General features: G+C 39.7%; 1 pseudogene across 1 annotated transcript in view; it reads left to right on the forward strand.

The window, feature by feature from the left end:
- The first annotated feature begins 2,041 nt into the window (after positions 1-2,041).
- Positions 2,042-16,670, forward strand: part of LOC149166636 (protein COFACTOR ASSEMBLY OF COMPLEX C SUBUNIT B CCB1, chloroplastic-like) — an 86,569-nt pseudogene continuing 71,940 nt past the window's right edge. The window contains exons 1-2 of the transcript XR_016260891.1: positions 2,042-2,465; positions 2,606-2,730. The product of XR_016260891.1 is annotated as a protein COFACTOR ASSEMBLY OF COMPLEX C SUBUNIT B CCB1, chloroplastic-like (transcript). The remainder of the gene's footprint in view (positions 2,466-2,605; positions 2,731-16,670) is intronic.

The following is a 16,670-nucleotide window of genomic DNA, read 5'->3' on the forward strand; positions in this document are numbered from 1 at the left end:
CCATTTTTTTCCTTTAGCTTATTTCCAAGGTAAACGACAGACGTAGATAGAATAATTGATTTTTCAATGCTTATATTTCTTGTAAATCTTAGGCTAGTCAGGAAATTATTATTATTATATCATTACACATCTCTAGGGGTGTACTAGAAAGACCAAACTTTCTTTGATTTGGATGCCGCATTATATCTATTTTGCCAAAATTGCCCCAGACTTGAAGGGATAAACTATTGGAACATTAGGAATTCAGGGGAGATATACTTTGGTACAAGGGTAGAATATTTTTATGTCCTCAATCAAAATTGAAGCAACAAATATTAAACAAGTCCCATGACTATCCAATGACAAGACATGTAGGGTTCCATAAAACATATCAAAGGATAAAAATTTTTTTTTTTTGGGAAGGAATGAAAAAATATATTGAAAAATTTGTAAGAGAATGCCAAGTTTGCCAAAAAAATAAAGGAGAGATAATAAATCTCCAGGGTTACTTCAACCATTACACATACCTAATCAAATATGGGAACATATATAAGTGGGCTTCATTACAGGTTTGCCATAATATGATGGTAAGGATGGCATTTTTATGGCCAAAGATATATTCACAAAATATTCATATATTTGTGGAATTCAATGTACATATACAAACGAAGTGGCGGAGGTGTTCATGAAGGAAATTCATAGACTTCATGATTTTCCTAAATTAATAGTAAGTGACAGAGATTTAGAATTCATAGAAATTTTTTGGAAAGAATTATGTAAGATTAGTGTAACAACACTAGCTATGATTTTAACATATCATCCACAAATAAATGGTTAAACAGAAATAGTTAATAAATGTTTAGAGATTATCAATGATGTTATTTTTCTAACAAGAAATCTCAATGGATGAAGTGACTTCCTTGTGTTATAATACTACCTATCACACATCTACTAAAATGTCTCAATTTGAGGCCCTTTATAGATATCTAGTTCCTAATATCTCATACTTTTTGCAAGATAAATCCATAATATAGGCAATAGAGTCACATATGGAGAAGACTAAAGAAACTTTGTCAATTCTTAATGAAAACTTTCAAATGGCGCAAAATATGATGAAGCAAAAGCAAATCAACATCAAAGTGAAAGACAATTTGAGGAGGTGATTGGGTATTTTTGAGACTACAACCTTATATGCAATTTGCACTCAAGCAAAAAAAAAGAATCAAAATTTGGTTCTAAAATTTTATGAACCCCTTAAGATTATTCACAATAGTGGACAAGTGACATAAGGGTTAGATTTGTCTTCTTCTTGCATTTACAAGGATTTTCATGTATTTTGCCTAAAAAAGGTTTTCAGACAAACTATGCTAGTTCAAACAGAACTTCTAAAATTAGATGAAGAAAGGAGGTTGATTCTCAAGACTAAATAAGTTATAGATCACCATGCTTTATCTTCTTCAAAATATAACTATTATAGATTATGCTCTCCATAAAAAGCTATACTAGAAAATGAACAATTTATAAAGAAACATCATCAATTACAAGCTTTAAGAACAATTTTTTTTGAAAAAAAAGTGACTATATTAAAGTTATAATAAACATTTGTTATTACTTTATTATTATATTAATAAATATGCTTACCATTTCATTATAATTGTAACTTTTATCTCATATATATACCAATGAAATCTATTCTTAAGATCATTATATCTTATTTTTATATTGAATCCATCGTAAAATATTATTTGTAAAAATATTTTCTCCCATTTATTAGAAAATATACTTGATTCCTAACTTGAAAAAATAAATTTAGAACAATGCGAAGATAAATCTAAACCCAAATCAATCTTAATAAATGTTATAACACCACCCTCATTTTAAAACTAAAAAAATATCCTTTTATGTCAGAAACAAAACATTACAAATTCAAGGGGAAAAACTTGACTTAATCGTACTCTTTATCCTTGACTACACATAGTGAATAGTTTAAAATTGCAAAATAACGCGTCCTAATCACGTCATTTCCATCTTCAAAATTTCAAAATAAAGCCACACACTGACCGGATATTGATACGATAAGGTATTTACATTACGTCTGTATTGTTATGTGAGAAGCTTTGATTGAGTTGGGTTTTAAGCTTATCGATGGCTAAAACCTCACCTCGTCTCGCAATTTCCGTTCCCCTGGTTCCTCCCATTTCATTCAATTACACTTACAATGCACGCATTAATTTCACGCCACCAGGCTAAATTCATACTCCAAATCCAATCTTAAGCACAATTCTTTCTTCTCGAATGTCAGAGTTCCGAATCCCGCGAGGAGCAGACCATGTCAGCCCAATGCCTCCTTGGCCGACGTCGCCCCCATTTTCACACTTTCAGAGAACATTGGATATTCTGAAGCAAGTTACTACACCTCGCTGGGCCTTTTCCTTCTTTCTCTGCCCGGCCTATGGTCGCTCATCAAGCGTTCTACCAAGTCCAAGGTACTCTAATTCATCACCCCTTTAATTAACAATACCTCTTATGCAGACCAATGGGGGTTTTATTATAGATTCACAGAATTGGGCATTAAGTATATCTGGTATACTAAATATGGTTATCTGCATCTGCCATTGATCGACAGATTGTGCAGAAGACATTTATGGTTACAAAGGAAGAAGGGAAGCCACCAAATCTGATAGCTGGAGAGGTGATGTCCTTCTTCACGCGGAATAATTTTGTGGTAGCTGATAGAAGTGACACAATCACGTAAGCCATATTTTCCTTTTATGTTGATTATTGCCAAGGAAAACAACAATCTTAGATAGAATATTTGATTTCTGAATGCTTATATCGGTTGTAAGTCTTACGCTAGTCAGGAAATTATTATTGTTATAGTACTACACATCCCGAGGGATGCACTAGAAAGACCAGGCTTTCTCTGACTTAGGTGCCCCGGTTTATCTATTTTGCCAAAATTGCCCTGGGCTTGTGATGAGCCTTCCATTTAAAGACTGTTCTTACAACTCCAGAGGGATTTATTAGAGTCTGGTGTCAAGGAGGTGGCCTATTCTGGGAATACCTGCCAAGATACAAAGATCAACAACGATAGCTCAATCAGCTAACCACGATGGTAATAATGGGCAGAACAGGGAGCAGCAGATGTGAATTTCCAGCACACCAGCAATACAACCATGTCTTGTCAACACAGTGACTGTAACAGGAAACAGTGTGGTAAACTGGCATAAATAGAATCCCCAAAACAGGGCAGAACCAAGTTATGTCGTGTAAACCAATTAAAGAGTAAACTGGTTTTTCGGCGGATTCTAACAGTTCTCAAAGATTAATGCATGTTCAAAACCGCCTGCTACTCCCTACATCACTACCGGGGAAAAACTAATCTATGTTCATAGAAAAGCTGTGTGCTCATTATGGACATTCTGGACCTTTCATCTTCATGAAGAATGACTTGATGCGGCTCACTATGGCTGCCCGCTAATTTTTCAGAGCACAGAGCAATTGAAAATGGAAGCACACAACATGCGAATAAACCGAGCACACAATGGGGATAATAAAGAGCTTAACAGTCCATTAATTAGAACTTAAAAGCATTTACATACATGCCACAAAGGTCACTTTTGCTGATACAAACTGTAGGCCAAATTGCCACATCAAGATGTTAAAAGCTAGCCACTGGTCCGAGTCTCAGTTGGGTTTACAAAATAAAGGAAAATCAGCATTTACTCACTGGTTGCCTTCTCTTCTTCTCTGATTCCATTGCCTTCTTCCCAGACCTCCGTCTCTTCCTCCTTTTCCAAAATGAGAATGCCGTCCCCCCAAAAATGAGAATCCACAATGCCTTTGTGCTTCCCTCCAATATCTCCCTTTCACCATTAATATTTCCTGAATGGCTGACCAACCAAAATTTAAGACTTCATTCAATAATTTGTGAATGATTAGTGGTTTTTGTCCGGGGTTTCTCTACCACTCATCTTCCTCACTAATTATTTTATTCATTAATAAATATATTACCTTTATATTGTTTTAAAGGCTTCAGGAGCAGGGCCCTCACCTCCAAACTCGTTGCATTCTCACTTCTCCATAGCCGTATACTTCTCCAACCCGTACCATTGATTCAAAGGGAGATCAATGATCGATGGACTCCCAATGTTTTAACCCCCTATATGAACTTGAGAGATCGTGAGCTGTTGATCTGGAATGTGATTGGATGGCTCATGCATCTTTCCCTACCTCTTTCCTCCACACTTGAGTGCAACTGTCAAAGGATGCTCCTGCATCAGGTTCCTCACGTGAAAAACAAGACAGCTTTTGTTCACAAAACTGTTATAAGATTCAGGCAATGGCTGAATGACCTGGTCCAGCACTGCCTTTGAAATCCAAGTGACTTCTTCCATGCCCTTGACTCCCAATGAACTGGATATTCTTTGGTCTTGGCAGTTTGAGTTCTCCTGTAATTCTCTCTTCCAAGATCTTTGTGATATATTCTTGTTCCTGTTACCCGCCAAAAAGTGGGTAACCCCATAGGAGAAATGTTTTCCTTCTTTTTACAGCCAGCCAGCCAGCAGCCCTACATTGCTCAGTACATGATGTTATGCCATGATCTTCCACCATTTGCACCGTTCAACATGCAAAGAAAGCAAGCACACAATGGGGAAAATAATTTAATAAACAGCGTAACAGTCCATTAATTAAAACTTCAAAGCATACTCAAACTTGCCACAACGGGCACTTCCACTGATACAAACTCTAGGCCAAGTTGCATGAGTACAACTGCAGATGGAAGCCCTTACATGAGGCTGCTGAGATAAAAAGAAAGGTGATCTCCTGCTCATGAGATTGTTAAAAGATTTATGCAATGGACAAGTGACTCGAGCTTTGTCTTTGAAATCTGACTGGCTTCTTCTTATCCCTTGCCTTTTCAATGAATCAGATATTCATTGGTCTTCTTGACTTTGAGTTCCACCTGCAATTTTTGTTCTAAGGTCTCCACGATCTATTTTTGTTCCCTCTTTGGAATCTGCTCCTTCTGTTGGTTTTTGTAGCATCAGATAGGTGTTCTAGTCTCAGTTTGTGTCTAAGAGGCTAAGGAACACGAGATCTCCAAAACCCATAAAAGGTTTCAGAAGAATACACCTAGAGACCACTCAATTAAATTAATTGATCGATAATTAAAAATGCCCAAGTCTAACTTAGGGAAATCGATTAATTAAAGGGAATTAATTAAGGATGATCGAGAATGCTCTAGAGACTCACATGGATCGAGTCTAAGATGATCTTAGCCGTTGATGAGGATTTAATCATGGCCGTTGAAGCTCCAACGAGAGATTATAAGAGCAGATCGATGGGACGAGGAAGAGAAACAAGTGAGGGACCAACTTATCTAGGGAGTGCGAATTTCCCAGTGCACTATGATTCAGTGAGGAAAGAATTCAAGCCAATGGAGGAGCATCGATGATTGAGGGGTAGCAGAGAGAATTTCGAGGAAATTTTTAGCAGATTTCCAGTGCCGGAGAGGCAAGAAATAGGGAGGCTGAATTGTTCTGTAGAAAAGCCGTCTAGGCAGCACAAGTGAGCCAGAAACCCCAGTGCGAGTGCCAAGAGAAGTTCAGAGGCCAGATCTGAGCAAGGAAGGTGGCGTGAAAATTTTCTAGAGGCACAGGGATGCTAGATGGCCTATTGGGAGGCAGTGCGAGCAGTCAGTAGGCAGTGTGAGTAGGCCAAAAGGAGGTTAGTTAATTTGTAGAGGGAGAAATTTTTTTCACCCAGAAATTTTGTCAGTATATTTTCGGAGGATTGCCAGTAAGGCATCTAGATTTATTGTACTTGGATTTTTACTGTTGCATAATAAAACATAAACCCTCATTTGTTGCACTGGTTTTCCCTTTGGGGTTTGCATGCAATTTTGGTTTATTTTCCACAACATATTTATTTTATTGTGAAGATTGCAGTAGTGAACTATTCGTTATTTGCCATTAGTTAATTAGATGAAGATAAATAAACTGCATTAGTTAGAAGACTAGTTTCTAGTTATTGCATTAATTTTCACATAGTATTAAAGCGTGTCGATTAGATGTAAAGCTCAAAGGTGAAAGATCAGTAGATTGTGTAGTTTCAGAGGGAGATTTGAAGCACAGGGACCAAATCTGTGCAGTTTCCATTTAGGGGTGCGAGTTGCAGAGGCAAAGGGTTCGATTTCTAGATCCAGCTCGGGGAAAAGATTGAATAGTCTCAAAAACAAAGTTTACACGCAGTGGATTTGCCGATAAGCAATTCCCGTGAGCAGATCGTTTGATTCATTGAGCAGATCTATTAAATTTGGGTGCAAAAGGTTTGCAGTAAGGGTTGCAGCTGTAGATTTGCACAAGGGTGGAATAAAAAAAGCGAACTGAAGAGAGAAGATTTTTCAAATTTCCGGTTGTAGGAGGTAGTAACAGACTTGCCAGTCCAACTAGTGTGAGTTTCCTAGTTGAGGAGTTGTAGGAAGTAAGAGTGTTGGAGAAGGATTTTCGGAGGCAAGTAAGGCAAATTGCACATTCCAATGAGGGATGCGAGTAGTAGAAGGAAGGCCGAGCAGGAAGGAGAAGTTTTAGCCTCCAGATTACTTGAGCTTCACAGAGATGGCCACAAAAGGATTCAGGGATCAAAATAGGCTTGACAGGGCCTCTAACTTTGGTGTATGGAAGGCTAGAATGGCGTTCTTGTTAGATGAGCTTGGTCTGAAGGAGTATGCAGAGAACAATGTTGCCGAACCTACAAATCCTCAACAACAAGCAACATTCAATAAAGAAATGGCCAAGGCTAAGAGGATGATCCTTGATGGGGGTTGGTATCATATTGTTCTACATGTTGTCACATTAAAAACAACAAAGGAAATGTGGGATGCCGTAGTCAAGCTGTATGAGAATCCATCAGAGAATCGGAAGATGATTCTCAAGGAGAAGTTGAGGACCACCAAAATGCAGAAGGGAGAAGGCGTTACACCCTACCTCACCAGGATTTAGAATGTCAGAGATGAACTTGCAGCTGTTGGAGAAAAACCATCAGATAGCAAGCTAGTCAGAATAACTCTCAATGGTTTCACCAAGGAGTGGCATACTTTCGTCCAAGTTATTTCTGAGTGAGATATGCTACCTGCATGGGATCGTCTGTGGAGTGACTTCACTCTGGAGGAGATGAGACTCGGCCTTGGGAATGGTTCTACCAGTAACAACAACAACGGATCGAAGGAGGAGGAGGATGAGGAAAACGTGGTCCGTGCAAGTAAGGGAAAGGCGAAAAAAGGTCTTAGCCAGGGACCATGCTCAAGAGGAGGTGAGAGGAAGAAGAAGGATTTGTCGAAGATCAAATTCTTCGGGTGTGGTGAGTATGGCCACTATGTCACCCAATGTCCTCAAAGGAAGAAGGACAAGAAGGCGCAACAGGAGTAGACAACAACTTCAACAGATATTTTTGAACTAACCGCTTGATTGGAGGAGTTTGCATTGATACCAACAATACCTATAGGAGGAGGAGAAGCTTGATATCTATGCATATCAAGTAATGTAGGGTCTAGCGTAGGTGCAACAAGGAGATTAGTCATATTAGTTCCAGATTGTTGCAGCAGGACCATTACCTTTGCTACAGGGGCTCACAGTATCACATTAGCAGGATTCAGTGTTAGCAAAGCTAGTTGTAGTCAGATGCTCAGATAGACAGTTGCAAAGCTAGTTGTAGTAACGTAGTGTCAACAGATTGCAGTTAGATAGATAGTAGCAGAGCTAGTTGTAGTCAGATGATCGAGAGACAGTTGTAGAACTAGTTGCAATGACACAAGCAGTTGTAGGATGCAGGTGCAGTTCCAGAAGATTCCAAACGCAGAGCTACGTAGTCCAGTTTCTAGTACATGGGACAGTGCGAGTTGCCAAGAGGGAGGAGAGAGATTTCCCATAGGGAGATTGAGACTCAAAGGGAGTCTAGCTTCAGAAGGAGCAACCCTATGGAAGCTAGTGCTTCAGGATTTGGGGAGATCAGACTCATTATTATAGTAGTTGTAGGTTGTAGCAATAGTGCAGAGATAGTAACAGAGCAGTAGCAGCAACAATATGAGTGGATAAGAGTTTGTGCAGTAGCATGGTGGACATTATCCTCTTCATAGTGATTTCCAGTGATAGGGAGACTGGTCAACATGGAGAAGTGGAGAAGATCAGTTAGACATCAACACCGCGGGATTGTTAAGGTGTAGGAGAATAGTGTTGATGTGGAGAGAGAACACCTTCATTGCTAAGAGGGAGTGTTGGTTTTTGTAGCATCAGATAAGTGCTCTAGTCTCGATTTGTGTCTACGAGGCTAAGGAACACGGGATCTCCAAAACCTAGAAAAGGCTTTGGAAGAAAACACCTAGAGACCACTCAATTAAATTAATTGATCGATAATTAAAAAATACGTAAGTCTAATTTAGGGAAATTGATTAATTAGAGGGAATTAATTGAGGATGATCAAGAATGCTCTAGAGACTCACATGGTTCGAGTCTAAGATGATTTTAGCCATTGATGAGGATTTAATCATGGCCATTGAAGCTCTAATGAGAGATTATAAGAGCAGATCGATGGGATGTGGAGGATACACAAGTGAGGGAGAATTATCTAGGCAGTGCGAATTTCCTAGTGCACAATGATTAAGTGAGGGAAGAATTCGAGCCAATGGAGGAGGATCAATGATTGAGGGGCAACAGAGAGAATTCTGAGGAATTTCTCAGGAGATTTCTTGTGCCAGAGAGACCGAAAACAGGGAGGCCAAATTGTTTTGCAGAAAAGTCGTCCTGGTAGTGTGAGTGAGCCATAAACCCCAGTGCGAGTGCCAGGAGAAGTTTGGAGGTTAGATTTGAGTAGGGAAGGCAGATCGAAAATTTTCCAGAGGCACAAGAGACTAGACGACCCAGTTGGAGGCAGTTTCAGGGCCTGTTCAGGCTTGCGTAGGCCAGCAGTGCGAGCATGCCAAAAGGAGGCCAATTAATTTGCAGAGGGAGAAATTTTTTCTCCATAAAATTTTCCAATATATTTTCCAGAGGATTTCCAATAAGGCATCCAGATTATTGTACTCAGATTTTTACTGCTGCATAATAAAATATAAACCCTCATCTGCTGCATCAGTTTTCCCTTCGGGGTTTTTTTGGGGACATTAGTCCAAAATAACCATGTTAATTGTGTGCGTGAATTTCTCAGTTCCAGTTTATTTTCCGCAACATATTTATTTTATTGTGAAGATTGCAGTAGTGAAATATTCGTTATTTGTCATTAAATTAATTAACTGAAGACAAATAAATTGCATCAGTTAGAAGAATAATTTCCAGTTATTGCAATAGTGTATTGTTCACACCTTCCAGTGTATAGTTTTCTCAAGTTCATCCATAGTACCCTCATAGAACTCATACAAATCTAGTACATTGAAAGTGATGAGATATCCAAACTCTTCAGGGATTCCAACACATAAACATTATCAACATTGTTTCTTTAAGATCTTGTAAAGCTCAATCTTCTTCATTTGCAGCTTGTTATGTGCCTTGTTACCCACCATTTTGCGGGCGATATCGCTAGGAGAAATATTTTTCTCCAAGATGGTCCTCAGTTGGCAGCCAATAACCCCTTGTAACCACCAACTAGCTCATTGTGACATTTCTCAGCGACTTGAGCCAGCCATGTGGCCCCTCACCCATTTGCCATGATCGTATGTTTGAAGGTGGGCCTCCCGAACCTAAAGGTACGCCTTGTCATTTGGTAATTGAGTATTGTAGTTTGCTTCTCATGGACACATATGGGCATGGATTAATGGGGGGATTCGACGAAAAGAATGGGTCAGGTTTGTGCCCTTGTCCCCTAGACCCCTTCTAGATATTAACCTTGCATTCTAGTCTCGTGGAATCTCTTTTACTGACCATTTTGCTTTAGGGACGGTCTTTCATGGGAAACTTTGATTTTGGTTGCGTGGTCTCGCTCCCTTATCTGCTCATATTACCCCCTTTGCACTCATTATTTCCCCATTCATCATTTCTCCTGCCTGGGTCCACATTCCTCCACTAGGTCCACATAGGGTTAGCTCGCCCCTTCCCCTTGCCCACACCTTGGGCCAGGCTTGGAATGACGCCTTGGAGGTTGATGCAACTAAAAAGAAAGATAAAAGCATAGTTGACCACATTCAACAAGAAAATGTACCACAAAATGCAAAAGATGGTTGGGACAAACATATTTAGCATGTGGGCAAAATCCAATACATGAGCTCTACCCCATCCTCATGGCCATCACCCTGGTTCCTACAGGTTCTATGAACCTCCTTCATCATATAGGAACCCATGATTGTCCCAACCCCTGGTGGGCAATGAACCGCCCTACCTTTAAAGGGGGTATTCACTGTTATATCTTATACATCATGTTCTTACCCATTGAGTTTGAGCAGTTAATCAAAGAAAATCATAAAAGACAAAAGGAATATAAATAAGGGTGGAAGAATCAAGGCCGGGGCACCTCATGTACCACCATTGCTCCCTCCTATACATTATAAACCCAAGTGTGGGCTTCCCTTTTATTAGCTACCCTTGTACCCTAGCATGTGGCCTAGGGCTGCCCCTTCTCATCCCTTACTTCTTTCACCTATTTGTCACATGCCATCACCTTTTGAAAGATGTAGCTTGAATATATTATTCCCTTTAGAAGCAGAAACCACCTAATAGGATTCTTGGTTAACGCCATTTGGTGTTTAGGAGACATTGGCACATCCCGAAGCCCATTATGGAAGGGCAGACCATTGTGAAGTCCCCACCTATGGTCCATGATTGGTAAGCTCATTTATTTGATTTCTCTAATGACTTGAGATGGTCTCCATCTTGGGTTTGGTCTCCTTATATGGGGTCCTAATCCTCTAGAGGGATACATTGGCACATGTAGGGTGTGTGTTGAGAGCCATGGGCCTCCACAACAACAGATAACAATCCATGGATTCCCACAGCTATTCAGAGACTGCTCATGGTTCACTTATTGGATGAGGAATATGCACCTGATCCATCATGACCAGCTGGCCCTAGATTTGCACCATACACTTAGCAGATGATCCAAGACTTGCACGATGATGTGGCATCACCTACACCATCATCCTAGCCCTTGTAGGCGATCTACAAGCATCTTCGATTTGTTTGGAGACCCATGAGGACACTTGTGTGCCCCCACATGTAATTTGGGGCACCAAAAGTTATTACAAGGGGCCAACCTCTTGTGCATTGATTTTGAGGGTCCTACTCTTCATTATGGCACCCATGGACCTCATTAGGCCTCTTAGAGGGCCCTACGACATGCATAGATTATTATTTGACATCTTGAGAGGCTCATTCTTTCATTTATAATTTTATGAGGTAGTTTGGTGGGCTTGTCACCAAAAGTTGGATTATTAGAACATTATTTTATTTTTGGGGCTTATGTAGGCCAAAGAGGCTAATTTGAACTCCTCATTAGTGTATAAATACAAGTGAGATGAGTTCAATATCTTATCATCACTTTGGATTGGATCTCTTCTCTCTCTTGAGAATTTCACACTTTTTCTTAGTGGATGAATTGGAGCTTTATGGATGAATTTTGATGTGTGGAGTTGGTCTATCTTGTTTTGGAGCTTCTCTATTGTCAAATTGTTGATGGTTGGATATACTCTATTACATGTAAGTACACGCTCTTAATGATATTCTTGTTTTACTTTGTCATATACATTGTACTGGGATTTTTGCTATTTTAGGGCTAATTGCTGCATGCATTTACTGCTTCAATTATGGAATTTTGTTTCTATATAACATCTCCCAATGAATGGGCCATGTGATATGAATGAAATCTCCTAGGGTAATTCTCTCAACGAATTTATCTTGATAAGCCATCACCTTTTTCACATCGAAGTATAAAAGCTGCAGGATTGCTTCTCTTTGACCTAAAGGGCTAGCGAAGTAGTCTTGAGGCCTCCTTGATTGGGAATCAAAGGTTCTCACTCGTTTTCATCATAGACTCCATTCTCCCAAGACTAGGGCACTGATCTAGCAATAGGTAGTCACCTAAAATCATACCCTTTTCACCTTTTCCTAGGTATAGCCAAATTGGGTCACCTAGGGCATCATTTTCCTGGAAAACTATCCCTCCAAAAAGTTCGATCTCCTAGCCTCTCCTGCGCTGGTGTCTCCTCAAGACCTCCTCCAAATTTGAGGCCATTCCGACAGTGGAGTTGTGAGAAAATCCAAGCCCTAGCTCCGAGATCAAACTTTGCCCTAGCATCCCCAAGGCTAGTGCCTCATAGGATCAATTCAACACCTTTAAGTGAAAATTCTTTCTTTGATCCTTTCCCCCACCTTGTCTAGGGTAAGAACATCATTGGTTGCCATATTCTTTCCTCCTATCCTAGACTGGGTCCACTTGGTCCCGTGTGGTCCCATTCCTTTGAAAAGACAATTCTTCAAGAACCATCCAGGATACCAATTTCAATAAGGATTTTAGGGATTGGGAAACTTTTTCACGAATCATATCCCTTAAACCTAACCCTTAAATCCTCTCATTCCTCTCCTAGAAGTCATTGTACCTTGCTTAAAAAGCAAGCAAGCTCTATCCTTCAACCTCTTCTGGAAAGGAATCATTTGGGTCACAACACATCCATTCATTGATTTATCTTTCATTGGTGACTCCATAATATACCGGGTCTCCTCCCATCGGTGAAAGTTCGTAAATAGTAGGGAGCCTTAGTTGAGGTGACAATGGGCTAAGTCTCCATTTGTTGCCCTTGGTCTAGCATTTTCCATTTAGGGATCCCCTTTAGGTACCCTGCTAGTTTGAGTGGTAACATGCCCTTTGGGAACTTTTTCTTCCTCAATGGCACTTTGATGTACTAAGACAAGGTCTCCCTCCTTGAATTTCTTCATTTTTCTTATCAACCCCTTGCTTATACTCTTGGCTACTTAATTGTAATTGTTGCTGCGTTTGCTTGTGCACTTCCTTCATATGCTTTACAAATGAGTCTACATCTACACTCCTCTTGCTTGCTTCAGATGGACTTTCCAAATTTGTTACAACACTTGGTGACCTTCCATTTACAATTTGGAAAGGACTCTTTCCCATTGAGCTATTTACCAAGTTGTTGTGCTCAAATTTTGTGTGTGCCAATACCAAATCCCATTGCTTTTTCTTCTCTCGGACCAAACATCCTAATCGATTTCCTAGGTTTTTGTTCACTTCCTTAGTTTGCCCGTCATTTTATGGATGATATGCAGAACTGAATTGCAATCTCACCTCAAGCTTCTTGCACAAGGTCCTTCAAAAACAACCAATACACTTGCTATCCCTATTTGAGGTTATGCTCCGTGGAACCATGTAAGAGAACAATATCTCTAAAGAGAAAAACAACCATGTTTGTTGCATCATTAGTTTTTTTATAGGGATAAAGTAATCCAAGAATGCTCGATCACCAATCCATGGTTCTTTCATGGCTTTCCAAGTTTCAACAAAAAATGCATTAGTTTCATACAAATTTGTCATTCCTTCCATTGTACATGTTGAAGAATCTAGGGCAAAGTAGTGTAGTGTGATTCTTCGTTACTTTGATAACAATTTGTGGAGTATTTTTACTTTTCCTTATTAGCTTATTCTTCTTCTTCTTCTTATTAGTGCATTTGTGTGTACTTCATCAAACTGCTACCAATTCATAAAAACAAGAACACAAGATGTTGGCTTTCTGCCAGGGCCAAAACCTCTCTTCTCTTGAGAGGAAAACCCTTTAGTGAATTTCTCTTATTGAAGCTTCTATTGATAAATGCCAAACCCTAGACCCTTGACTAGAAGATCCTCCAAGCACAAGTCAAGTCCTTTCAAGATCACTTCCTCTTGCAGCTCTTCGTCCTCTTCCTTTCAGTGCTTTGTCTTCCTCTTTTCGACACTTCTTACGACAATTATAGAGACCTTAGATTGTGTGTTCTAGGCTGATTCTTGACCTCTTTTTCCTCCGTTTGAGATGGATTCTTTCTACCTTAGGATGATGACCTTCTAGCCTTCCAATCGAACCTTTTTCTCTTGAGTATTCACAACTATTGCAGACTTAGGGCAGCAGCAATGCAGCCCTAATTCTTCGCACGTGCGGAGGATTCTCTTCACTAAACCATGTTAGACTTGTCTTCTACCCTTCGCTTGCATATCCTTCTTCCACGCTTGAGAGAGAGGCCTTGTAGGCCTAGTTTGCACCCAAAACAATGAGATATGGTGAACTGTAATTTTCTACTGCTATGGCCACAGGCAGACCCTTCCCCTTTCGCACGTGTGGCTGTGAGTTTACCCTAGAGACAGTCCTTAATCTTCGGCTTCTTTCTTCCTTCCTTCGCTGCCCTAGGAGACTTCTTTCGTCCTTTTTTTGACCTCTTTTTTGCACTAATTTCAGAGTGAGTGAGTTCGTTGAATTGGAGTGGACAACCTCTATAAATAGAGGATTGTCCCTCCTCTTAGGCCGACTTGTAGAGTGGACTTTGAATGGTTCTTTGGTGGAGTTGTATGCTTGAATGAGCTCCTTGATGGTGCCATTGCTTGGAGGAGACTTGTGACTTTGTTTGGAGGTCTTCCTATGACCCTAATACAAATTCATAGAAGGTGTAACATGCCCTTAAGGTCTTCAACCTTTTCTTTTGACTATTTGTCTCAACTATAGCACATTAATTAGTGATAGACCTATTTCAATGAGCAAGAAACTCATTGACATATATTATAAAAATAATATTTCTTTTCTTGATTAAATACAAATATCAAAAGCACATTTATGAAGACCGATCCTAATTACATTTCCATCAAACTCCCTCTTAACTAGGGAGGTATTCATACAACATTACAAGGTGTTTGGTTATTATCAATCTTGAAGAATTCACATAAGAGAAAACGGATTAGCAATCCATCTGTTATAGCATCATATCCATCAGCATTGTCATAGTGCAAGGCCTTGACTAACAACTCCATCTCTTTACAAGACCATGAGCTACAATGCTAGCGAGACCAATGATTTATAGACACCTTCATCATTGTCTCTCAAGGTACATACCCACCCGAGTGTTCTCCGAGTATGACCTTCTAGGACTATTCTTATTTTGGGTTCCCAGCTGTCAAAGAATATCGGTCCTCTTGCCTACTCTTGTCTTGGATGCCCTACACATCCTCAAAGAGTATCAGATGCTAGATGATTACCTAATCCTCCCATTCTTTCTTCCCAAGTGAAGACAAGAATGTTGTGTCTACATTTCCATTCATGGCCTTCATCTAGACTTACGACTGTTAGTCCTAGTCTAGTGCATGACCCATGAAATGGAAAACACAATTGTCACTCCTTTGTGATCAAGGGTGATTCAAAACTCCCTCTTGGTCAGGGACCTATCAGAGCTCCCTCTTAACTGGGGACCCTTTCCTTCATTAACAACTTCTTCTTTGTAGGTCCTTCGATTGCTTGATCTCCTTCCTTTCTTGATGTCATGAAGTCTTTGTTCGGACTTCTTCTAGGTAGGGCACCATCCATCGATCACTTTCCTCCCTGGTTTGTCATGTCATGCTTCCTTCGTGGAAAGTGGCTTTCTTGTCATTCATTAGGTTTTCTTGTCATCTTGGCTACTCTTTTGTCATCTTGTCCATGCTTCAGAATATTCTTCTCATGGATGCTTCATTGTACTTGCATGTTTACATGCTTTGACCTAGTAGCCCATCATGACTTCATCCTGATATTGCTTCAACATTTCTTTTTCTTTTGTTGGATGGCTTCTTCATCACGACATCTCTGTAGAGTAGAATCAATTATCTGCACCTTTTATATCTCCAAGGCCTTCATAGGTGTCAAGGGTCCTTTCTTCCTTTATCAGAGTTGTCCTGCCTTCTTTCGGGAGATATCTTTAAAGTATATTGTGAGACAGTGATTCTCTGTGATCATGGTGTTCTTCCACATGCTTGATCTCTTTCTTCATTTGCTTCTTATCAGATAGATAGGTCAACCATCTAATGCTTCCTGTGAGAGCATTCCTTCATTGCTTCCTGGACTTGTCAGCATTTCTTCTTGCTTCTCAGTCAGCAGTCTTATGCTCCTTATGTGAGCATATTCTTTTGTTGACCTTCATTGCATTGTAGTACATGCCTTTGAGCATGTTCTTGGTGAAAGAGATTCTTTCATGCTTGATCATGTTATAGAACTATCCCATGACTCAATAATATACAAATGATAACATGACTAAACTTTAATGCATACATACCTCATCTTGATTCTCCTTTGATCATCCTTTGGTGTGGCCCTTCTTGCTTCATCTTAGCTTGCCTGCATATCATCCTTTTCTTGAATCCCATGAATGGGATTCCCAATGAGACATCTGCTTTGGTCCATGAACCTTCTTTTGAAGATTCCATCATAGGATCTTAAAGATCCTTGCCTTGCAAATGTTTCCTTTCTTTTGATGATGGAGGTCTTCTAAGATTCTTAATCATGATCAATTTTCCTTTCATTGTGGATGAGGTCCTATACTAGGTATGCTTCTTCTACATGAATATTTTGAGCTATAATTATCATTCTCCTATATCCTAGAAGATATTATACATGCATTTTGTTCTTATTATAAATGCTACATCTTCATGAGTATCTAGAACTCTATGTACATCATATTGCTAGATTCTAGGGGATGTTTCTAGCC

Source organism: Pinus tabuliformis, chromosome 5_1, assembly GCF_031772625.1.
Source record: "Pinus tabuliformis cultivar Carrire ecotype Pingquan chromosome 5_1, CPIR1, whole genome shotgun sequence".
Lineage (NCBI taxonomy): Eukaryota > Viridiplantae > Streptophyta > Pinopsida > Pinales > Pinaceae > Pinus > Pinus tabuliformis.